This window comes from Procambarus clarkii, chromosome 38 (genome assembly GCF_040958095.1).
Source record: "Procambarus clarkii isolate CNS0578487 chromosome 38, FALCON_Pclarkii_2.0, whole genome shotgun sequence".
NCBI classification, from domain to species: domain Eukaryota; kingdom Metazoa; phylum Arthropoda; class Malacostraca; order Decapoda; family Cambaridae; genus Procambarus; species Procambarus clarkii.
In genome coordinates this window covers 16,828,224-16,854,293 of record NC_091187.1, presented here as the reverse complement: position 1 = coordinate 16,854,293, position 26,070 = coordinate 16,828,224, and the positions used below count along the sequence as shown (strand labels likewise).

The following is a 26,070-nucleotide window of genomic DNA, read 5'->3' as shown; positions in this document are numbered from 1 at the left end:
TGATGTCCCTGTTCACTTAGCTGTAAATGGGTCCCTGGAGTTTGACATCTGCTATGGGCTGCTTCCTGTGGATGTGTGTGTGTGTATTCACCTAGTTGTGCTTTCGGGGGTTGAGCTCTGCTCTTTTGGCCCGTCTCTCAACTGTTTCTACTACTCCCCCCCCCCCACACCACACACACACCAGGAAGCAGCCATGACAGCTGACTAACTCCCAGATACCTATTTACTGCTAGGTAACCAGGGCATAGGGTGAAAGAAACTCTGCCCATCGTTTCTCGCCGGCGCCCGGCATCGAACCCGGAAGCACAGGATCACGTGCCCAGCGTGCTGTCCGCTCGGCCACCGGCTCCCCGTGTGTGTGTGAAAATTAGGATTAAGGACTTTCCCAAAACGCTTTGCGTACTAGTGGCTGTACAGGAATGTAAGAACTCTTGTATATATAAATAAAAAATACATATATAAATGGATGAATTTAGATTTTGTTTCTGCTGTTGGACAAAATGTCAGGAAACTAGTTTTCCTTGACAATATATGCCTGTGTGTCACTCAAGAGAATCGTAGATACATTCTTAACTGTTTTAGTTTTACTCTTCAACAATCTCAACAGATCTAGGAAACTAACCCCAGGGTGGAGTATAATGCTCGAGGTTTACTCTCCCTATTTAACTTCATATATCATTAGTATGGCATCGACTTCATTTGAACTTCTGCAGGAACTAAAAAAAGTTCACGTTCAAATGCTTAATTTGTTGTGTATTAAGCACTTAACTGCTTGTTGATAAATAACACGAGTTTAAACATTATTCTCATAAATTAGAGCGTGGTACCTAAAATTTGTTTTAAAATAAACTAAAGTTCTGTGGATATTATTAAATTTAAACAAATGCATCAATTAAGCAGTCAGCGTGATGAGGCTTAAGTAGAGAGAAAACGTTCTAAGCTGTGTTGTGTAGCAATCAACGTTTACAAAGTGCAGTCAATATAAACAGATAATACTTACGATCTTCATGTTGGCGAAGGAGTTGGTAACGACAAGAGAAGCTGTGAAAGAGTGTGTCTGGGGTACCAAACCTCAGACTTTATATACTCCTGCCGGGTCAGGTGATGCCAACACTCGCTACTGACTAGTAGGAAAAATTTCTTATACGCAATTTCCTATTTCGTAACATTTCAATAAAACGTAATATTTCTTCACAATAAGATTGTAAAATGTTTTAACTGTTCGTCTTGACATGTAGTGTTCGTGTTTGGATAATAGGTAAAACGAAACCGCTTGTACAAACTATCGACAATTTTAATATTTTCTTGTCTGCGAACACAAAAATGGGAATTGAGTTTTTCCTGCCCTTGAGCGACATTGGGTGCACCAGAAGGACACACACACACGCACACACACACACACACTCACACACACACATACATACCAGTTGATTGACATTTGAGAGGCGGGACCAAAGCTCAAGACCCGCAAGCACAATTAGACGAGTACACACCGATTGGTTTAGGTGCTTGTGCTGTTGAAGGGATGGGGGGGGAGGGTGTCAAGGACAAGGGAGAGAGGGGGGTGTCTAAGGGGAGAGGGGGTGGAACTTGGTGCTTACCAGTTCAAACCCAATTTTCTGCAGCAAAAGTCACTCAGATTGGTTTATAACTTGCAGGAAATATTATTAATAAGTTGCATTTAATTGAACTCATTTACAGAACCTGTTTTGCGATCAAGATCTAAAACTCCTAAATTCCGAGCACATATATATAAGGAGATTAGGACTCTCTTCCGACCACCAAAATCACCGTGTGGAGTAAGACTCTGGCCATACATACTGTATCATAAACACTCTACTGTTATTCCCATACACAAAACACAGTATCCCTTACAAGAATGTCAATAGAGATCTCTCATAACATCCATATGGAAGATATTTTAAAGTCAGATCCCGAAACTGCTCAATAAAATAGCAACATACAAGAGAGATATGGCAGAAACTGAAAAATATAGCCAATGAATGTAATGTGTACATTTATCACAGTTACAAAATACACTGTAAACGACTCTTCAGTCTCCGGCCAATAAATATAAGTAATGTGTAAATAAGTAATGTAAATAAAGTGTCAATAGTAAGTAAAAAGCTCCACTTATTTCTTCCGTGGAAGCAGAGGAACTCTCGAAATTATCAACAGGTAATCGACAGGTAATACATTATGTGCTAGCATAAAACTATTACTATCATAAAACTTACTAATATGCACATAATACAAACATTCACTCTGCTACCATACACACAGTACTACTACCATATACACACTGCTATCATACACACAGTACTACCATACACACACTGCTATCATACACACAGTACTACCATACACACACTGCTATCATACACACAGTACTACCATACACACACTACCGTTCAGACAATGCTACTCATTTACAAACTGAGAGGACAAGACTGGCAAGCAAAATGTTACTCTGCAACCAGTAACATTCTGAACATCACCAACATTCACATGAACAACTTACTTATCTTCGGCTTCATTAGAAATTTTCAGCTGGTTTGAATGTTTAAAAATAACTGGTTTGAATCAACAACATGTACAAATTTAGGAATGAGTCAATTGCGTCGACCGCTGGATGTAATGGACTCGAGTCGAAGACAGTTGCCAAGTTGCCTTTCCACCACCCCCCATGGGATGGGTATAGGGTGCATAGTAAAGAAATTTATTTATTTTATAATATGTCTAGTTTTAATATCTTTCTTGTATATATATCTGTTCTTCATTTTTATAAAAGAATTTATTATAGGATTTAGTCAGTTCATTTTTATTCATTTAATAAGATTTAAATTTGAACTATGTACATTTTTTTTAGCTAATCCTGCGTTGCTTTTTATTTTTAATCACTATCGATGGGGAATATTTTAAATTAACTGAAGACATATCTTTCCACTTATTTTACTTTTCCTTAAAACGTATTTATTTATTTACACTTTTGTACATTCTCCCAAATTAAGGTAAAGAAAATTAAAACATCCATGTCATAGAATTTATTAATAATGTCACATTAGCAGAAGTGTAAGAACAGCAAAGTTGTTCCTTTTAAATGATGCAGAAGTATATTATGATGCATCATAAAATATAAAAATGTTTATTCAGGTAAGGTACATACATACAAGTGATGTTACATTAATGGATTGATATATAGATAGAGCTAGTACATACAATGCCTAAAGCCACTATTACGCAATGCGTTTCGGGCAATTATTACACGAAGTACATATTACACGAAGATTTTATAACAAGTCCTTCATGGTACCCTGTCACCAACGGCTCTGTGTTTGTGGTGGACACGTTAATGTTCCACTTCCCCCTTGCCCTTCATCCACGGAAGTGGGTACTGGTAGTGGGCACCGGTGGTGGGCACGATGGAGGGCACGGTGGTAGTGGGCACGGTGGTAGTGGGCACTGGTGGTGGGCACGGTGGAGGGCACGGTGGTAGTGGGCACGGTGGTAGTGGGCACTGGTGGTGGGCACGGTGGAGGGCACGGTGGAGGGCACGATGGTAGTGGGCACGGTGGTAGTGGGCACTGCCAGTGGCTACGATGGTAGTGGGGGTCAGCAAGAACATAATGGATATTTCCGTTATATATATTTATTAGAAGAGAGCTAATGCATGGATCATCCGGGGTACCGATTACCACATTTTCTTATTTATTTTTTCTTATTTTGAGCAGAGGCATCGGGGATTGGATCGGGTGAGCGAGCAACGCGGGGACTAAGACGCGTTATCGTACAAAAGAGAGATCTCACGCCATTGGCAGTCCCCAAGACTGCGAACATCACCGCCAGAACAGCCATCAGCATCGCAAACTGCATGAATAATTAGACATCAAAATCAGTCTATTCTGTAAGTTATATATTATGCATGAAACAAATGGGCAGAGTTTCTTTCATCCTGATGCACATTTTCACCTAACAGTAAATAGGTACCTGGGAGTTTGACACCTGCTACGGGCTGCTTCCTGGAGATGTGTGTGTGTGTGTGTGTATGTGTGAAAATTAGGATTAAGGACTTGCCCGAAACGCTATGCGTGCTAATGGCTGTACAGGATTGTAAGAACTCTTGTATATATAAATAAAATAAAAAAGTCTGTATATAAATGGCTGAATTTAGATTTTGTTTCTGTTGTTGGATAAAATGTCAGGAAATTGTGGTTTTCCTTGACAAGATGTACTTTTGTGTCATTCTGAGTATCGTAGACACAATCTTAATTAACTGTTTTAGTTTTACTCTTCAACAATCTCAAGAGATCTAGGAAACTAACCCCAGGGTGGAGTATAATGCTTGAAGGTTACTCCCCCTATTCAATTTCATATATCATTAGTATGGCATCGACTTCAAATTAACTTTTGCAGGAAATAAAAAAAAAAGTTCACGATCAAATGCTTAATTTGGTGTGTGTTAAGCACTTAACTGCTTGTTGATAAATAACACGAGTTTAAACATTATTCTCATAAATTAGAGCGTGATATCTAAAATTTATTTTAAAATAAACTAAAGTTCTGTGGATATTATTCAAATTAAACAAATGCATCAATTAAGCAGTCAGAGTGGTGAGGCTTAAGTAGAGAGAAAACGTTCAAAGCTGTGTTGTGTAGCGATCAACGTTTACAATGTACGGTCAATATAAACAGATAATACTTACGATCTTCATGTTGGCGGAGAAATTGGTAATGACAAGAGAAGCTGTGAAGGAGTGTGTCTGGGGTACCAAACCCCAGACTTTATATACTCCTGCCGGGTCAGGTGTTGCCAACACTCACTACTGACTAGTAGGAAAATTTTACATACGCAGTTTCCTATTTCTTAACATTTCAATAAAACGTAATATTTCTTCACAATAAGACTGCAAAATGTTTTAACTGTTCGTTTGGACATGTAGTGTTCGTATTTGGATAATTGGTCAAAACGAAACCGCTTGTACAAACAATCGACAATTTTAATATTTTCTTGTCTGCGAATACAAAAATGGGAATTGAGATTTTATTGCCCTTGAGCGACCTTGGGTGCACCAGAAGGACACACACACACACACACACACACACACACTAGTTGATTGACATTTGAGAGGCGGGACCAAAGCTCAAGACCCGCAAGCACAATTAGATGAGTACACACCGACTGGTTTAGGTGCTTGTGCTGTTGAAGGGATGGGGGGGGGAGGGTGTCAAGGACAAGGGAGAGAGGGGGGTGTCTAAGGGAAGAGGGGATGGAACTTGGTGTTTATCAGTTCAAACCCAATTTTCAGCAGCAAAAGTCACTCAGATTGGTTTATAACCTGCAGGAAATATTATTAATAAGTTGCATTTAATTGAACTCATTTACAGAACCTGTTTTGCGATCAAGATCTAAAACTCCTAAATTCAGAGCACATATATATAGGGAGATTAGGACTCGCTTCCGACCACCAAAATCATCGTGTGGAGTAAGGCTCTGGCCATACATACTGTATCATAAACACTCTACTGTTATTCCCATACACAAAACACAATATTCCTTACAAGGATGTCAATAGAGATATCTCATAACATCCATATGGAAGATATTTTAAAGTCAGATCCCGAAACTGCTCAATAAAATGACAATATGCTGGAGCGAGATATGGCAGGAACTGAAAAATATAGCCAATGAATGGAAAGTGTACATTTAACAAAGTTACAAAACACACTGTAAACATCAAAGGTCCACGACTCTTCAGTCTCCGGCCAATAAATATAAGTAATGTGTAAAAGTAATGTAAATAAAGTGTCAATAGTAAGTAAAAAGCTGCACTTATTTCTTCCGTGGGAGCAGAGGAGCTCTCGAAATTATCAACAGGTAATCGACAGGTAATACATTATGTGCTAGCATAAAACTATTACTAGCAAAAAACTATTATTAATATGCTCATAATACAACCATTCACTCTGCTACCATACACACAGTACTACAATACACACAATGCTATCATACACACAGCACTACCATACACACAGTACTACGATACACACGCTACCGTTCAGACAATGCTATTCATTTACAAACTGAGAGGACAAGACTGGCAAGCAAAATGTTACTCTGCAACCAGTAACATTCTGAACATCACCAACATTCACATGAATAACTTACTTATCTTCGGCTTTATTAGACATTTTCCGCTTCACCAAACATTTTCAGCTGGTTTGAATGTTTGAAAATTCCTTGTTTGAATGAACAGCATGTACAAATTAATGAATGCGTCTGTGGGGTCGACCGCTGGATGTAATGGACTTGAGTCGAGGACAGTTGCCAAGTTGCCTTTCCACCACCGCCCATGAGATGGTTATGGGGGTGCATAGTAAAGAAATTTATTTTATAATATGTCTAGTTTTAAAATCTTTCTTGTATATATATATGTATATATTTGTTCTTTATATTATATAAGAATTTATTTTAGGATTTAGTCAGTTCTTTTTTATTTATATAATAAGATTTAAATTTGAACTATGTACATTTTTTTTAGCTAATCCTGCGTTGCTTTTTAATCACTATCGATGGGGAATATTTTAAATTAACTGCAGATGTATATCTTTCCACTTATTTTACTTTTCCTAAAAATGTATTTATTTATTTACACTTTTGTACATTCTCCCAAATTAAGGTAAAGAAAATTAAAACATCCATGTACAGTAATACACTTTATTAACAATGTCACATTAGCAGAAGTGTAAGAACAGCAAAGTTGTTCCTCTTAAACGATGCAGAAGTTTATTATGATACATCATATTACACGAAGATTTTATAACAAGTCCTTCATGGTACCCTGTCACCAACGGCTCTGTGTTTGTGGTGGACACGTTGATGTTCCACTCCCCCCTTGCCCTTCATCCACGGTAGTGGGTACGGTGGTGGGCACTGGTAGTGGGCACTGGCAGTGGGCACGGTGGTGGGCACTGGTAGTGGGCACCGGTGGTGGGCACTGGTAGTGGGCACCGGTGGTGGGCACGGTGGTAGTGGGGGTCAGCAAGAACATTATGGATATTTAAGTTATATATATTTATAAGAAGAGAGCTAATGCACGGATCATCCGGGGTACCTGCTGCTGTTGTTGTTGTTTATAGATTCAGCTACTCTGAACAAGTTCCAAGTAGCACAGGCTATGGTGAGCCCGTAACTTACCTGGCACAGGAGCGGGGCTCGCAGAGTACCTATTATCACATTTTCTTATTTATATTCTCTTATTTTGAGCAGAGGCATCGGGGATTGGATCGGGTGAGCGAGCAACGCGGGCACTATGAAGTTTTGGTCTACAAGAGACACGTTGCCAGATGCCATTGGCAGTCCCCAAGACTGCGAACAGCACCGCCAGAACAGCCATCAGCATCGCAAACTGCAAGAATAATTAGACATCAAAATCAGTCTATTACGTATCTAAAACACGCTAAAAATAAATAGTTTAGTGGACCTGACGGTTGAGTGTACAGCGCTCGGTGTTCGTAGTCCTAAGGGTCCGGGTTCGATCCCCGGCGGACGCGGAAACAAATGGGCAGAGTTTCTTTCATCCTGATGCATCTTTTCACCTAGCAGTAAATATATACGTGGGAGTTTGACAGCTGCTACGGGCTGCTTCCTGGAGATGTTTGTGTGTGAAAATTAGGATTAAGGACTTGCCCGAAACGCTATGCGTGCTAATGGCTGTACAGGAATGTGAGAATTCTTGTATGTATATAAATAAAATAAAAATAAGTCTATATATAAATGGCTGAATTTAGATTTTGTTTCTGCTGTTGGATAAAATGTCAGGAAATTGTGGTTTTCCTTGACAAGATGTACTTTTGTGTCATTCTGAGTATCGTAGACACAATCTTAATTAACCGTTTTAGTTTTACTCTTCAACAATCTCAAGAGATCTAGGAGACTAACCCCAGGGTGGAGTATAATGCTCGAGGTTTACTCTCCCTATTTAACTTCATATATCATTAGTATGGCATCGACTTCATTTGAACTTCTGCAGGAACTAAAAAAAGTTCACGTTCAAATGCTTAATTTGGTGCGTGTTAAGCACTTAACTGCTTGTTGATAAATAACACGAGTTTAAACATTATTCTCATAAATTAGAGCGTGATATCTAAAATTTATTTTAAAATAAACTAAAGTTCTGTGGATATTATTAAATTTAAACAAATGCATCAATTAAGCAGTCGGAGTGGTGAGGCTTAAGTAGAGAGAAAACGTTCTAAACTGTTGTGTAGCGATCAACGTTTACAAAGTGCAGTCAATATTAACAAATAATACTTACGATCTTCATGTTGGCGGAGGAATTGGTACTGACAAGAGAAGCTGTGAAGGAGTGTGTCTGGAACACGGAACCCCAGACTTTATATACTCCTGCCGGGTCAGGTGATGCCAACACTCGCTACTGACTAGTAGGACAATTTTATATACGCAGTTTCCTATTTCGTAACATTTCAATAAAACGTAATATTTCTTCACAATAAGACTGCAAAATGTTTTAACTATTCGTCTGGACATGTAGTGTTCGTATTTGGATAATAGGTAAAACGAAACCGCTTGTACAAACAATCGACAATTTTAATATTTTCTTGTCTGCGAATACAAAAATGGGAATTGAGATTTTATTGCCCTTGGGCGACCTTGGGTGCATCAGAAGGACACACACACACACACACACACACACTAGTTGATTGACATTTGAGAGGCGGGACCAAAGCTCAAGACCCGCAAGCACAATTAGATGAGTACACACCGACTGGTTTAGGTGCTTGTGCTGTTGAAGGGATGGGGGGGGAGGGTGTCAAGGACAAGGTAGAGAGGGGGGTGTCTAAGGGAAGAGGGGATGGAACTTGGTGTTTACCAGTTCAAACCCAATTTTCAGCAGCAAAAGTCACTCAGATTGGTTTATAACCTGCAGGAAATATTATTAATAAGTTGCATTTAATTGAACTCATTTACAGAACCTGTTTTGCGATCAAGATCTAAAACTCCTAAATTCCGAGCACATATATATAAGGAGATTAGGACTCTCTTCCGACCACCAAAATCACCGTGTGGAGTAAGACTCTGGCCATACATACTGTATCATAAACACTCTACTGTTATTCCCATACACAAAACACAGTATCCCTTACAAGAATGTCAATAGAGATCTCTCATAACATCCATATGGAAGATATTTTAAAGTCAGATCCCGAAACTGCTCAATAAAATAGCAACATACAAGAGAGATATGGCAGAAACTGAAAAATATAGCCAATGAATGGAATGTGTACATTTATCAGTTACAAAATACACTGTAAACGACTCTTCAGTCTCCGGCCAATAAATATCAGTAATATGTAAATAGTAATATAAATATAGTGTCAATAGTAAGTAAAGAGCAGCGCATATTTCTTCCGTGGGAGCAGAGGAGCTCTCGAAATTATCAACAGGTAATCGGCAGGTAATACGTTATGTGCTAGCATTAAACTATTACTAGCATAAAACTTACTAATATGCACATAATACAAACATTCACTCTGCTACCATACACACAGTACTACTACCATATACACACTGCTATCATACACACAGTACTACCATACACACAGTACTACCATACACACACTGCTATCATACACACAGTACTACCATACACACAGTACTACCATACACACACTGCTATCATACACACAGTACTACCATACACACGCTACCGTTCAGACAATGCTACTCATTTACAAACTGTGAGGACAAGACTGGCAAGCAAAATGTTACTCTGTAACCAGTAACATTCTGAACATCACCAACATTCACATGAATAAGTTACTTATCTTCGGCTTCATTAGACATTTTCCGCTTCACCAAACATTTTCAGCTGGTTTGAATGTTTGAAAATAACCGGCTTGAATGAACAGCATATACAAATTAATGAATGCGTCTGTGGGGTCGACCGCTGGATGTAATGGACTTGAGTCGAGGACAGTTGCCAAGTTGCCTTTCCACCACCGCCCATGGGATGGGTATGGGGTGCATAGTAAAGAAATTTATTTTATAATATGTCTAGTTTTAATATCTTTCTTGTATATATATATGTATATATTTGTTCTTTATTTTATATAAGAATTTATTTTAGGATTTAGTCAGTCCTTTTTTATTCATATAATAAGATTTAAATTTGAACTATGCACATTTTGTTTAGCTAATCCTGCGTTGCTTTTTAATCACTATCGATGGGGAATATTTTAAAATAACTGAAGATGTATATCTTTCCACTTATTTTACTTTTCCTAAAAAAGTATTTATTTATTTACACTTTTGTACATTCTCCCAAATTAAGGTAAAGAAAATTAAAACATACACGTAATACACTTTATTAATAATGTCACATTAGCAGAAGTGTAAGAACAGCAAAGTTGTTCCTCTTAAATGATGCAGAAGTTTATTATGATGCATCATATTACACGAAGATTTTATAACAAGTCCTTCATGGTACCCTGTCACCAACGGCTCTGTGTTTGTGGTGGACACGTTGATGTTCCACTCCCCCCTTGCCCTTCATCCACGGTAGTGGGCACTGCTAGTGGGCACTGGCAGTGGGCACGGTGGTGGGCACTGGTAGTGGGCACCGGTGGTGGGCACTGGCAGTGGGCACGGTGGTAGTTGGGGTCAGCAAGAACATTAAGGATATTTAAGTTATATATATTTATAAGAAGAGAGCTAATGCACGGATCAACCGGGGTACCTGCTGTTGTTGTTGTTGTTTATAGATTCAGCTACTCTGAACAAGTTCCAAGTAGCACAGGCTATGGTGAGCCCGTAACTTACCTGGCACAGGAGCGGGGCTCGCAGAGTACCTATTACCACATTTTCTTATTTATATTCTCTTATTTTGAGCAGAGGCATCGGGGATTGGATCGGGTGAGCGAGCAACGCGGGCACTATGACGTTTTGGTGCACAAGAGATACGTGTCCAGATGCCATTGGCAGTCCCCAAGACTGCGAACAGCACTGCCAGAACAGCCATCAGCATCGCAAACTGCAAGAATAATTAGACATCAAAATCAGTCTATTACGTATCTAAAACACGCTAAAAATAAATAGTTTAGTGGACCTGACGGTTGAGTGTTCAGCGCTCGGTGTTCGTAGTCCTAAGGGTCCGGGTTCGATCCCCGGCGGACGCGGAAACAAATGGGCAGAGTTTCTTTCATCCTGATGCATCTTTTCACCTAGCAGTAAATAGATACGTGGGAGTTTGACAGCTGCTACGGGCTGCTTCCTGGAGATGTTTGTGTGTGTGTGAAAATTAGGATTAAGGACTTGCCCGAAACGCTATGCGTACTAGTGGCTGTACAGGAATGTGAGAATTCTTGTATGTATATAAATAAAATAAAAATAAGTCTATATATAAATGGCTGAATTTAGATTTTGTTTCTGCTGTTGGATAAAATGTCAGGAAATTGTGGTTTTCCTTGACAAGATGTACTTTTGTGTCATTCTGAGTATCGTAGACACAATCTTAATTAACTGTTTTAGTTTTACTCTTCAACAATCTCAAGAGATCTAGGAAACTAACCCCAGGGTGGAGTATAATGCTCGAGGTTTACTCTCCCTATTTAACTTCATATATCATTAGTATGGCATCGACTTCATTTGAACTTCTGCAGGAACTAAAAAAAGTTCACGTTCAAATGCTTAATTTGGTGCGTGTTAAGCACTTAACTGCTTGTTGATAAATAACACGAGTTTAAACATTATTCTCATAAATTAGAGCGTGATATCTAAAATTTATTTTAAAATAAACTAAAGTTCTGTGGATATTATTCAAATTAAACAAATGCATCAATTAAGCAGTCGGAGTGGTGAGGCTTAAGTAGAGAGAAAACGTTCTAAGCTGTGTTGTGTAGCAATCAACGTTTACAAAGTGCAGTCAATATTAACAAATAATACTTACGATCTTCATGTTGGCGGAGGAATTGGTACTGACAAGAGAAGCTGTGAAGGTGTGTGTCTGGAACACGGAACCCTAGACTTTATATACTCCTGCTGGGTCAGGTGATGCCAACACTCGCTACTGACTAGTAGGACAATTTTATATACGCAGTTTCCTATTTCGTAACATTTCAATAAAACGTAATATTTCTTCACAATAAGACTGCAAAATGTTTTAACTATTCGTCTGGACATGTAGTGTTCGTGTTTGGATAATTGGTCAAAACGAAACAGCTTGTACAATCTATCTACAATTTTCATATTTTCTTGTTTGCGAACACAAAAATGGGAATTGAGTTTTTCCTGACCTTGGGCGACCTTGGGTGCACCAGAAGGACACACACACACACACACACACTAGTTGATTGACATTTGAGAGGCGGGACCAAAGCTCAAGACCCGCAAGCACAATTAGATGAGTACACACCGACTGGTTTAGGTGCTTGTGCTGTTGAAGGGATGGGGGGGGGAGGGTGTCAAGGACAAGGGAGAGAGGGGGGTGTCTAAGGGGGGGTGGAACTTGGTGTTTACCAGTTCAAACCCAATTTTCTGCAGCAAAAGTCACTCAGATTGGTTTATAACCTGCAGGAAATATTATTAATAAGTTGCATTTAATTGAACTCATTTACAGAACCTGTTTTGCGAGCAAGATCTAAAACTCCTAAATTCAGAGCACATATATATAGGGAGATTAGGACTCGCTTCCGAACACCAAAATCACCGTGTGGAGTAAGACTCTGGCCATACATACTGTATCATAAACACTCTGTTATTCCCATACACAAAACACAGTATCCCTTACAAGAATGTCAATAGAGATATCTCATAACATCCATATGGAAGATATTTTAAAGTTAGATCCCGAAACTGCTCAATAAAATAGCAACATACAAGAGAGATATGGCAGAAACTGAAAAATATAGCCAATGAATGGAATGTGTACATTTATCAGTTACAAAATACACTGTAAACGACTCTTCAGTCTCCGGCCAATAAATATCAGTAATATGTAAATAGTAATATAAATATAGTGTCAATAGTAAGTAAAGAGCAGCGCATATTTCTTCCGTGGGAGCAGAGGAGCTCTCGAAATTATCAACAGGTAATCGGCAGGTAATACGTTATGTGCTAGCATTAAACTATTACTAGCATAAAACTTACTAATATGCACATAATACAAACATTCACTCTGCTACCATACACACAGTACTACTTCCATATACACACTGCTATCATACACACAGTACTACCATACACACAGTACTACCATACACACACTGCTATCATACACACAGTACTACCATACACACAGTACTACCATACACACACTGCTATCATACACACAGTACTACCATACACACGCTACCGTTCAGACAATGCTACTCATTTACAAACTGTGAGGACAAGACTGGCAAGCAAAATGTTACTCTGTAACCAGTAACATTCTGAACATCACCAACATTCACATGAATAACTTACTTATCTTCGGCTTCATTAGACATTTTCCGCTTCACCAAACATTTTCAGCTGGTTTGAATGTTTGAAAATAACCGGCTTGAATGAACAGCATATACAAATTAATGAATGCGTCTGTGGGGTCGACCGCTGGATGTAATGGACTTGAGTCGAGGACAGTTGCCAAGTTGCCTTTCCACCACCGCCCATGGGATGGGTATGGGGTGCATAGTAAAGAAATTTATTTTATAATATGTCTAGTTTTAATATCTTTCTTGTATATATATATGTATATATTTGTTCTTTATTTTATATAAGAATTTATTTTAGGATTTAGTCAGTCCTTTTTTATTCATATAATAAGATTTAAATTTGAACTATGCACATTTTTTTTAGCTAATCCTGCGTTGCTTTTTAATCACTATCGATGGGGAATATTTTAAAATAACTGAAGATGTATATCTTTCCACTTATTTTACTTTTCCTAAAAAAGTATTTATTTATTTACACTTTTGTACATTCTCCCAAATTAAGGTAAAGAAAATTAAAACATACATGTAATACACTTTATTAACAATGTCACATTAGCAGAAGTGTAAGAACAGCAAAGTTGTTCCTCTTAAATGATGCAGAAGTTTATTATGATACATCATATTACACGAAGATTTTATAACAAGTCCTTCATGGTACCCTGTCACCAACGGCTCTGTGTTTGTGGTGGACACGTTGATGTTCCACTCCCCCCTTGCCCTTCATCCACGGCAGTGGGCACTGGTAGTGGGCACTGCCAGTGGGCACTGGTAGTGGGCACGGTAGTGGGCACTGCCAGTGGGCACTGCCAGTGGGCACTGCCAGTGGGCACGGTGGTGGGCACTGGTAGTGGGGGTCAGCAAGAACATTATGGATATTTAAGTTATATATATTTATAAGAAGAGAGCTAATGCACGGATCATCCGGGGTACCTGCTGTTGTTGTTGTTGTTTATAGATTCAGCTACTCTGAACAATTTCCAAGTAGCACAGGCTATGGTGAGCCCGTAACTTACCTGGCACAGGAGCGGAGCTCGCAGAGTACCTATTACCACATTTTCTTATTTATATTCTCTGATTTTGAGCAGAGGCATCGGGGATTGGATCGGGTGAGCGAGCAACGCGGGCACTGTGACGTGTTGGAGCACAATCATTATCTGTAAAGAAGCCATTGGCAGTCCCCAAGACTGCGAACAGCACTGCCAGAACAGCCATCAGCATCGCAAACTGCAAGAATAATTAGACATCAAAATCAGTCTATTACGTATCTAAAACACGCTAAAAATAAATAGTTTAGTGGACCTGACGGTTGAGTGTACAGCGCTCGGTGTTCGTAGTCCTAAGGGTCCAGGTTCGATCCCCGGCGGACGCGGAAACAAATGGGCAGAGTTTCTTTCATCCTGATGCATCTTTTCACCTAGCAGTAAATAGATACGTGGGAGTTTGACAGCTGCTACGGGCTGCTTCCTGGAGATGTTTGTGTGTGTGTGAAAATTAGGATTAAGGACTTGCCCGAAACGTTATGCGTGCTAGTGGCTGTACAGGAATGTGAGAATTCTTGTATGTATATAAATAAAATAAAAATAAGTCTATATATAAATGGCTGAATTTAGATTTTGTTCCTGCTGTTGGATAAAATGTCAGGAAATTGTGGTTTTCCTTGACAAGATGTACTTTTGTGTCATTCTGAGTATCGTAGACACAATCTTAATTAACTGTTTTAGTTTTACTCTTCAACAATCTCAAGAGATCTAGGAAACTAACCCCAGGGTGGAGTATAATGCTCGAGGTTTACTCTCCCTATTTAACTTCATATTTCATTAGTATGGCATCGACTTCATTTGAACTTCTGCAGGAACTAAAAAAAGTTCACGTTCAAATGCTTAATTTGTTGTGTGTTAAGCACTTAACTGCTTGTTGATAAATAACACGAGTTTAAACATTATTCTCATAAATTAGAGCGGGGTACCTAAAATTTATTTTAAAATAAACTAAAGTTCTGTGGATATTAATAAAATTAAACAAATGCATCAATTAAGCAGTCAGCGTGGTGAGGCTTAAGTAGAGAAAACGTTCTAAACTGTTGTGTAGCGATCAACGTTTATAAAGTGTAGTCAATATAAACACATAATACTTACGATCTTCATGTTGGCGGAGGAGTTGGTAACAACAGAAGAAGTTGTGAAGGAGTGTGTCTGGGGTACCAAACCCCAGACTTTATATACTCCTGCCGGGTCACGTGATGCCAACACGAGCTATTGACCTACAGGAAACTTTCATTTTCGCAGTTTACTATTTCGTAACATTTCAATAAAACGTAATATTTGTTCACAATAAGACTGCAAAATGTTTTAACTGTTCGCCTGGACATGTAGTGTTCCTGTTTGGATAATTGGTCAAAACGAAACCGCTTGTACAAACAATCGACAATTTTAATATTTTCTTGTCTGCGAATACAAAAATGGGAATTGAGTTTTTCCTGACCTTGGGCGACCTTGGGTGCACCAGAAGGACACACACACACACACACACACACACACACACTAGTTGATTGACATTTGAGAGGCGGGACCAAAGCTCAAGACCCGCAAGCACAATTAGATGAGTACACACCGACTGGTTTAGGTGCTTGTGCTGTTGAAGGGATGGGGGGGGGGAGGGTGTCAGGGACAAGGGAGAGAGGGGGGTGTCTAAGGGGGGGTGGAACTTGGTGTTTACCAGTTCAAACCCAATTTTCTGCAGCAAAAGTCACTCAGATTGGTTTATAACCTGCAGGAAATATTATTAATAAGTTGCATTTAATTGAACTCATTTACAGAACCTGTTTTGCGATCAAGATCTAAAACTCCTAAATTCCGAGCACATATATATAGGGAGATTAGGACTCGCTTCCGAACACCAAAATCATCTTGTAGAGTAAGACTCTGGCCATACATACTGTATCATAAACACTCTACTGTTATTCCCATACACAAAACACAGTATCCCTTACAAGAATGTCAATAGAGATCTCCTATAACATCCATATGGAAGATATTTTAAAGTCAGATCCCGAAACTGCTCAATAAAATAGCAGCATACAAGAGAGATATGGCAGAAACTGAAAAATATAGCCAGTGAATGTAATGTGTACATTTATCACAGTTACAAAATACACTGTAAACGACTCTTCAGTCTCCGGCCAATAAATATAAGTAATGTGTAAATAAGTAATGTAATTAAAGTGTCAATAGTAAGTAAAAAGCTCCACTTATTTCTTCCGTGGGAGCAGAGGAACTCTCGAAATTATCAACAGGTAATCGACAGGTAATACGTTATGTGCTAGCATAAAACTATTACTAGCATAAAACTTACTAATATGCACATAATACAACCATTCACTCTGCTACCATACACACAGTACTACTACCATATACACACTGCTATCATACACACAGTACTACCATACACACACTGCTATCATACAGTACTACCATACACACACTGCTAGTATACACACAGTACTACCATACACACACTGCTATCATAGACACAGTACTACCATACACACACTGCTATCATACACACAGTACTACCACACACACACACTGCTATCATACACACAGTACTACCACACACACACTGCTATCATACACACAGTACTACCATACACACACTGCTATCATACACACAGTACTACCATACACACACTGCTATCATACACACAGTACTACCACACACACACACTGCTATCATACACACAGTACTACCACACACACACTGCTATCATACACACAGTACTATCATACACACACTGCTATCATACACACAGTACTACCATACACACACTGCTATCATACACACAGTAATATCATACACACACTGCTATCATACACACAGTACTATCATACACACAGTACTATCATACACACGCTACCGTTCAGACAATGCTACTCATTTACAAACTGAGAGGACAAGACTGGCAAGCAAAATGTTACTCTGCAACCAGTAACATTCTGAACATCACCAACATTCACATGAATAACTTACTTATCTTCGGCTTCATTAGACATTTTTAGCTTCAAATATTTTCAGCTGGTTTGAATATTTGCAAATAACCGGTTTGAATGAACAGCATGTACAAATTTATGAATGCGTCTGTGGGGTCGACCGCTGGATGTAATGGACTTGAGTCGAGGACAGTTGGCAAGTTGCCTTTCCACCACAGTCAATGGGATGGGTATGGGGTGCATAATAAAGAAATTTATTTATTTTATAATAGGTCTAGTTTTAATATCTTTCTTGTATATATATTTGTTCTTTATTTTATAAAAGAATTTATTTTAGGATTTAGTCAGTTCATTTTTATTCATTTAATAAGATTTAAATTTGAACTGTATACATTTTTTAGCTAATCCTGCGTTGTTTTTTTAACCACTAACGATGGGGATTATTTTAAATAAACTGAAGATGTACATCTTTTCCCTTATTTTACTTTTCTTAAGTATGTATTTATATTTATATACAATTTTGTACAGTCTCCCAAATTTAGGTAAAGAAAATTAAACATCCATGTCATAGAATTTATTAACAATGTCACATTAGCAGAAGTGTAAGAACAGCAAAGTTGTTCCTCTTAAATGATGCAGAAGTTTATTATGATACATCATATTACACGAAGATTTTATAACAAGTCCTTCATGGTACCCTGTCACCAACGGCTCTGTGTTTGTGGTGGACACGTTGATGTTCCACTCCCCCCTTGCCCTTCATCCACGGTAGTGGGCACTGGTAGTGGCCACGGTGGTAGTGGGCACTTAGTGGGCACTGGTAGTGGGCACTTAGTGGGCACTGGTAGTGGCCACGGTGGCAGTGGGGGTCGGCAAGAACATAATGGATATTTCCGTTATATATATTTATTAGAAGAGAGCTAATGCATGGATCATCCGAGGTGCCGATTACCTCATTTTCTTATTTATTTTTTCTTATTTTGAGCAGAGGCATCGAGGATTGGATCAGATGAGCGAGCAACGAGGGCACTGTGAGGCTTTGCATCAAAATCGCCATTGGCAGTCCCCAAGACTGCGAACAGCACCGCCAGAACAGCCATCATCATCGCAAACTGCAAGAATAATTAGACATCAAAATGAGTCTATTATGTATCGAAAACACGTTAAAACTAAATAGTTTAGGGGGCCTGACGGTTGAGTGGACAGCGCTCGGAGTTCGTAGTCTTAAGGGTCCGAGTTCGATCCCCGGCATAGGCGGAAACAAATGAGCAGAGTTTCTCACCCTGATGCCACTGTTCACTTAAAATTAATGAGTCCCTGGAGTTTGACACCGGCTATGGGCTGCTTCCTGGGGATGTGTGTGTGTGTATTCACCTAGTTGTGCTTGCGGGGGTTGAGCTCTGCTCTTTCGTCCCGCCTCTCAATTGTAAATCAACTGTTTCTACTACTTTTTTTCCCTCCACACCGCACACCAGGAAGCAGCCCGTGACAGCTGACTAACTCCCAGATACCTATTTACTACTAGGTAACAGGGGAATAGAGTGAAAGAAACTCTGCCCATCGTTTCTCGCCGGTGCCCGGGATCGAACCCGAGACCACAGGATCACGTGTACATCATGCTGTCCGCTCGGCCACCGGCTCCCCGTGTGTGTGTGAAAATTAGGATTAAGGACTTGCCTGAAACACTATGCGTACTAGTGGCTGTACAAGAATGTAAGAACTATTGTATATATAAATAAAAAATTATATATATAAATAGCTGAATTTAGATTTTGTTTCTGCTGTTGGACAAAATGTCAGGAAACTGGTTTTCCTTGACAATATATACCTGCGTGTCACTCAAGAGTATCGTAAATACATTCTTAATTGTTTTAGTTTCACTCTTCAACAATCTCAAGAGATCTAAGAAACTAACCCCAGGGTGGAGTTTAATGCTAGAGGTTTACTCTCCCAATTTAACTTCAAATATCATTAGTATGGCATCGACTTCATTTGAACTTCTGCAGGAACTAAACAAAAGTTTTAATTTGGTGCGTGTTAAGCACTTAACTGCTTGTTGATAAATAACACCAGTTTTAACATTATTCTCATAAATTAGAGCGTGGTATCTAAATTTTGTTTTAAAATAAACTAAAGTTCTGTGGATATTATTAAATTTAAACAAAAGCATCAATTAAGCAGTCAGCGTGGTGAGGCTTAAGTAGAGAGAAAACATTCCAAGCTGTGCTGTATAGCGATCAACGTTTATAAATTACGGTCAATACAAACACATAATACTTACGATCTTCATGTTGGCGGATGAGTTGGTAATGACAAGAGAAGCTGTGAAGGAGTGTGTCTGGAACACGGAACCCCAGACATTATATACGCCTGCCAGGTAAGGTGTTGCCAACACACGCTACTGACTTGTAGGGAAATTTCTTATACGCAGTTTCCTATTTCGTAACATTTCAATATAACATAATATTTGTTCACAATAAGACTATAAAATGTTTTAACTGTTCGTCTGGACATGTAGTGTTCGTGTTTGGATAGTTGGTCAAAACGAAACCGCTTGTACAATCTATCAACAATTTTTAAATTTTCTTGTCTGCGAATACAAAAATGGGAATTGAGTTTTTTCTGCCGTTAGGAGATCTTGGGTGTACCAGAACAACACACACACACACTAGCCTGATGGATAGCGCGCAGTACTCGTAATTCTGTGGCGCGGGTTCGATTCCCGCACCAGGCAGAAACAAATGGACAAAGTTTCTTTCACCCTGAATACCCTTGTTACCTAGCAGTAAATAGGTACCTGGGAGTTAGTCAGCTGTCACGGGCTGCTTCTTGGTCACGACCTGCTTCCTGGGGTGTGTATGGTGAGGAAAAAAAAGTAGTTAGTAAACAGTTGAGAGGCGGGCCGAAAGAGCAAAGCTCAACCCCCGCAAAACACAACTAGGTGAATACAACTAGGTGAATACACACCAGTTGATTGACATTTGAGACCCACAAGCACAATTAGGCGAGTACACACCGACTTGTTTGGGTGCTTGTGCTGTTAAAGGAATGGGGGGGGGAGGGGTGTCAAGGACAAGGGAGAGGGGGGGGTGTCTAAGGGAAGAAGAGGGGGTGGAACTTTGTGCTTACCAGTTCAAACCCAATTTTCTGCAGCAAAAGTCACTCAGATTGGTTTATAACCTGCAGGAAATATTATTAATAAGTTGCATCTAATTAAACTCAATTACAGAATCTGTTTTGCGATCAAGATCTAAAACTCCTCAATTCAGAGTACATATATATAGGAAGATTAGGACTCGCTTCCGACCACCAAAATCATCGTGTGGAGTAAGACTCTGGCCATACATACTGTATCATAAACACTAATGTTATTCCCATACACAAAACACAATATTCCTTACAAGGACGTCAATAGAGATATCTCATAACATCCATATGGAAGATATTTTAAAGTCAGATCCCGAAACTGCTCAATAAAATGACAATATGCTGGAGCGAGATATGGCAGGAACTGAAAAATATAGCCAATGAATGGAAAGTGTACATTTAACACAGTTACAAAACACACTGTAAACATCAAAGGTCCACGACTCTTCAGTCTCCGGCCAATAAATATAAGTAATGTGTAAAAGTAATGTAAATAAAGTGTCAATAGTAAGTAAAGAGCTGCACTTATTTCTTCCGTAGGAGCAGAGGAGCTCTCGAAATTATCAACAGGTAATCGACAGGTAATACATTATGTGCTAGCATAAAACTATTACTAGCAAAAAACTATTATAAATATACTCATAATACAACCATTCACTCTGCTACCATACACACAGTACTACAATACACATAGTACTACCATACACATAATGCTATCATACACACAGCACTATCATACACACAGCACTACCATACACACAGTACTACCATACACACACTGCTATCATACACACAGTACTACCATACACACGCTGCCGTTCAGACAATGCTATTCATTTACAAACTGAGAGGACAAGACTGGCAAGCAAAATGTTACTCTGCAACCAGTAACATTCTGAACATCACCAACATTCACATGAATAACTTACTTATCTTCGGCTTTATTACACATTTTCAGCTTCACCAAACCTTTTCAGCTGGTTTGAATGTTTGAAAATTCCTGGTTTGAATGAACAGCATGTACAAATTAATGAATGCGTCTGTGGGGTCGACCGCTGGATGTAATGGACTTGAGTCGAGGACAGTTGCCAAGTTGCCTTTCCACCACCGCCCATGGGATGGGTATGGGGTGCATAGTAAAGAAATTTATTTTATAATATGTCTATTATATTATTTTATAATATGTTATTTTATAATATTGTAATTTATATATATATATATATATATATATATATATATATATATATATATATATTTGTTCTTTATTTTATATAAGAATTTATTTTAGGATTTAGTCAGTCCTTTTTTATTCATTTAATAAGATTTAAATTTGAACTATGTACATTTTTTTAGTTAATCCTGCGTTGCTTTTTATTTTTAATCACTATCGATGGGGAATATTTTAAATTAACTGAAGATGTATATCTTTCCACTAATTTTACTTTTCCTAAAAATGTATTTATTTATTTACACTTTTGTACATTTCCCAAATTAAGGTAAATAAAATTTAAACATCCATGTACAGTAATACACTTTATTAACAATGTCACATTAGCAGAAGTGTAAGAACAGCAAAGTTATTCCTCTTAAACGATGCAGAAGTTTATTATGATACATCATATTACACGAAGATTTTATAACAAGTCCTTCATGGTACCCTGTCACCAACGGCTCTGTGTTTGTGGTGGACACGTTGATGTTCCATTCCCCCCCCCCTTGCCCTTCATCCACGGTGGTGGGCACTGGCAGTGGGCACTGCCAGTGGGCACTGGTAGTGGGGGTCAGCAAGAACATTATGGATATTTAAGTTATATATATTTATAAGAAGAGAGCTAATGCACGGATCATCCGGGGTACCTGCTGTTATTGTTTATAGATTCAGCTACTCTGAACAAGTTCCAAGTAGCACGGGCTATGGTGAGCCCGTAACTTACCTGGCACAGGAGCGGGGCTCGCAGAGTACCTATTACCACATTTTCTTATTTATATTCTCTTATTTTGAGCAGAGGCATCGGGGATTGGATTGGGTGAGCGAGCAACGCGGGCACTATGACGTTGTTGAACACAATCGTTACGTGTCCAGATGCCATTGGCAGTCCCCAAGACTGCGAACAGCACTGCCAGAACAGCCATCAGCATCGCAAACTGCAAGAATAATTAGACATCAAAATCAGTCTATTACGTATCTAAAACACGCTAAAAATATATAGTTTAGTGGACCTGACGGTTGAGTGTACAGCGCTCGGTGTTCGTAGTCCTAAGGGTCCGGGTTCGATCCCCGGCGGACGCGGAAACAAATGGGCAGAGTTTCTTTCATCCTGATGCATCTTTTCACCTAGCAGTAAATAGATACGTGGGAGTTTGACAGCTGCTACGGGCTGCTTCCTGGAGATGTTTGTGTGTGTGTGAAAATTAGGATTAAGGACTTGCCCGAAACGCTATGCGTGCTAATGGCTGTACAGGAATGTGAGAATTCTTGTATGTATATAAATAAAATAAAAATAAATCTATATATAAATGGGTGAATTTAGATTTTGTTTCTGCTGTTGGATAAAATGTCAGGAAATTGTGGTTTTCCTTGACAAGATGTACTTTTGTGTCATTCTGAGTATCGTAGACACAATCTTAATTAACTGTTTTAGTTTTACTCTTCAACAATCTCAAGAGATCAAGGAAACTAACCCCAGGGTGGAGTATAATGCTCGAGGTTTACTCTCTCTATTTAACTTCATGTATCATTAGTATGGCATCGACTTTATTTGAACTTCTACAGGAACTAAAGAAAGTTCACGTTCAAATGCTTAATTTGTTGTGTGTTAAGCACTTAACTGCTTGTTGATAAATAACACGAGTTTAAACATTATTCTCATAAATTAGAGCGTGATATCTAAAATTTATTTTAAAATAAACTAAAGTTCTGTGGATATTAATAAAATTAAACAAATGCATCAATTAAGCAGTCAGCGTGGTGAGGCTTAAGTAGAGAAAACGTTCTAAACTGTTGTGTAGCGATCAACGTTTATAAAGTGTAGTCAATATAAACACATAATACTTACGATCTTCATGTTGGCGGAGGAGTTGGTAACAACAGAAGAAGTTGTGAAGGAGTGTGTCTGGGGTACCAAACCCCAGACTTTATATACTCCTGCCGGGTCACGTGATGCCAACATGAGCTATTGACCAACAGGAAACTTTCATTTTCGCAGTTTACTATTTCGTAACATTTCCATAAAACGTAATATTTGTTCACAATAAGACTGCAAAATGTTTTAACTGTTCGTCTGGACATGTAGTGTTCGTGTTTGGATAATTGGTCAAAACGAAACCGCTTGTACAAGCTATCAACAATTTTTAAATTTTCTTGTCTGCGAATACAAAAATGGGAATTGAGTTTTTCCTTCCGTTAGGAGATCTTGGGTGTACCAGAACAACACACACACACACACACACACTAGCCTGATGGATAGCGCGCAGTACTCGTAATTCTGTGGCGCGGGTTCGATTCCCGCACCAGGCAGAAACAAATGGACAAAGTTTCTTTCACCCTGAATGCCCTTGTTACCTAGCAGTAAATAGGTACCTGGGAGTTAGTCAGCTGTCACGGGCTGCTTCTTGGTCACGACCTGCTTCCTGGGGTGTGTATGGTGAGGAAAAAAAGTAGTTAGTAAACAGTTGATTGACAGTCGAGAGGCGGGCCGAAAGAGCAAAGCTCAACCCCCGCAAAACACAACTAGGTGAATACAACTAGGTGAATACACACCAGTTGATTGACATTCGAGACCCACAAGCACAATTAGGAGAGTACACACCGACTTGTTTGGGTGCTTGTGCTGTTATAGGAATGGGGGGGGGAGGGGTGTCAAGGACAAGGGAGAGAGGGGGGGTGTCTAAGGGAAGAAGAGGGGGTGGAACTTGGTGCTTACCAGTTCAAACCCAATTTTCTGCAGCAAAAGTCACTCAGATTGGTTTATAACCTGCAGGAAATATTATTAATAAGTTGCATCTAATTAAACTCAATTACAGAATCTGTTTTGCGATCAAGATCTAAAACTCCTAAATTCAGAGTACATATATATAGGAAGATTAGGACTCGCTTCCGACCACCAAAATCATCGTGTGGAGTAAGACTCTGGCCATACATACTGTATCATAAACACTAATGTTATTCCCATACACAAAACACAATATTCCTTACAAGGACGTCAATAGAGATATCTCATAACATCCATATGGAAGATATTTTAAAGTCAGATCCCGAAACTGCTCAATAAAATGACAATATGCTGGAGCGAGATATGGCAGGAACTGAAAAATATAGCCAATGAATGGAAAGTGTACATTTAACACAGTTACAAAACACACTGTAAACATCAAAGGTCCACGACTCTTCAGTCTCCGGCCAATAAATATAAGTAATGTGTAAAAGTAATGTAAATAAAGTGTCAATAGTAAGTAAAGAGCTGCACTTATTTCTTCCGTGGGAGCAGAGGAGCTCTCGAAATTATCAACAGGTAATCGACAGGTAATACGTTACGTGCTAGCATAAAACTATTACTAGCAAAAAACTATTATTAATATGCTCATAATACAACCATTCACTCTGCTACCATACACACAGTACTACAATACACACAGTACTACCTTACACACACTGCTATCATACACACAGCACTACCATACACACAGTACTACCACACACACAATGCTATCATACACACAGCACTACCATAAACACAGTACTACCATACACACAATGCTATCATACACACAGCACTACCATACACACAGTACTACCATACACACAATGCTATCATACACACAGTACTACCATACACACAGTACTACCATACACACGCTACCGTTCAGACAATGCTACTCATTTACAAACTGAGAGGACAAGACTGGCAAGCAAAATGTTACTCTGTAACCAGTAACATTCTGAACATCACTACCAACATTCACATGAATAACTTACTTATCTTCGGCTTTATTACACATTTTCAGCTTCACCAAACATTTTCAGCTGGTTTGAATGTTTGAAAATTCCTGGTTTGAATGAAGAGCATGTACAAATTAATGAATGCGTCTGTGGGGTCGACCGCTGGATGTAATGGACTTGAGTCGAGGACAGTTGCCAAGTTGCCTTTCCACCACCGTCCATGGGATGGGTATGGGGTGCATAGTAAAGAAATTTATTTTATAATATGTCTAGTTTTAAAATCTTTCTTGTATATATATATGTATATATTTGTTCTTTATATTATATAAGAATTTATTTTAGGATTTAGTCAGTCCTTTTTTATTCATATAATAAGATTTAAATTTGAACTATGTACATTTTGTTTAGCTAATCCTGCGTTGCTTTTTAATCACTATCGATGGGGAATATTTTAAAATAACTGAAGATGTATATCTTTCCACTTATTTTACTTTTCCTAAAAAAGTA

The 26,070-nt window shown here is 38.8% G+C and overlaps 3 long non-coding RNA genes across 8 annotated transcripts in view; all 3 read right to left on the bottom strand.

Annotated features, from left to right (window-relative positions):
• LOC123771888 (uncharacterized) overlaps positions 1 to 15,675 on the bottom strand; it is a 41,829-nt gene extending 26,154 nt beyond the window's left edge. For 4 of the 6 annotated variants that reach the window (XR_011230840.1, XR_011230842.1, XR_011230843.1 and 1 more), the window contains exons 1-2: positions 4,704 to 4,853; positions 1,001 to 3,867 (exon numbers count right to left, since the gene is read on the bottom strand). This is a non-coding gene — a long non-coding RNA (uncharacterized lncRNA). Of the gene's footprint in view, positions 1 to 1,000; positions 3,868 to 4,703; positions 4,854 to 8,315; positions 8,359 to 15,626 lie in introns of those variants that run through there. The other 2 variants (XR_011230844.1, XR_011230845.1) reach the window with 2 other exon arrangements.
• LOC138372403 (uncharacterized) lies at positions 10,373 to 12,308 on the bottom strand. The gene is made up of 2 exons (XR_011230846.1): positions 11,967 to 12,308; positions 10,373 to 11,051 (listed from the first exon to the last, which is right to left on the bottom strand). It is a non-coding gene; the product is annotated as an uncharacterized lncRNA (long non-coding RNA).
• Positions 15,676 to 18,036: 2,361 nt separating the features above from the next.
• LOC123771889 (uncharacterized) lies at positions 18,037 to 20,708 on the bottom strand. The gene is made up of 2 exons (XR_011230837.1): positions 19,759 to 20,708; positions 18,037 to 18,589 (listed from the first exon to the last, which is right to left on the bottom strand). It is a non-coding gene; the product is annotated as an uncharacterized lncRNA (long non-coding RNA).
• Positions 20,709 to 26,070: the final 5,362 nt, after the last annotated feature.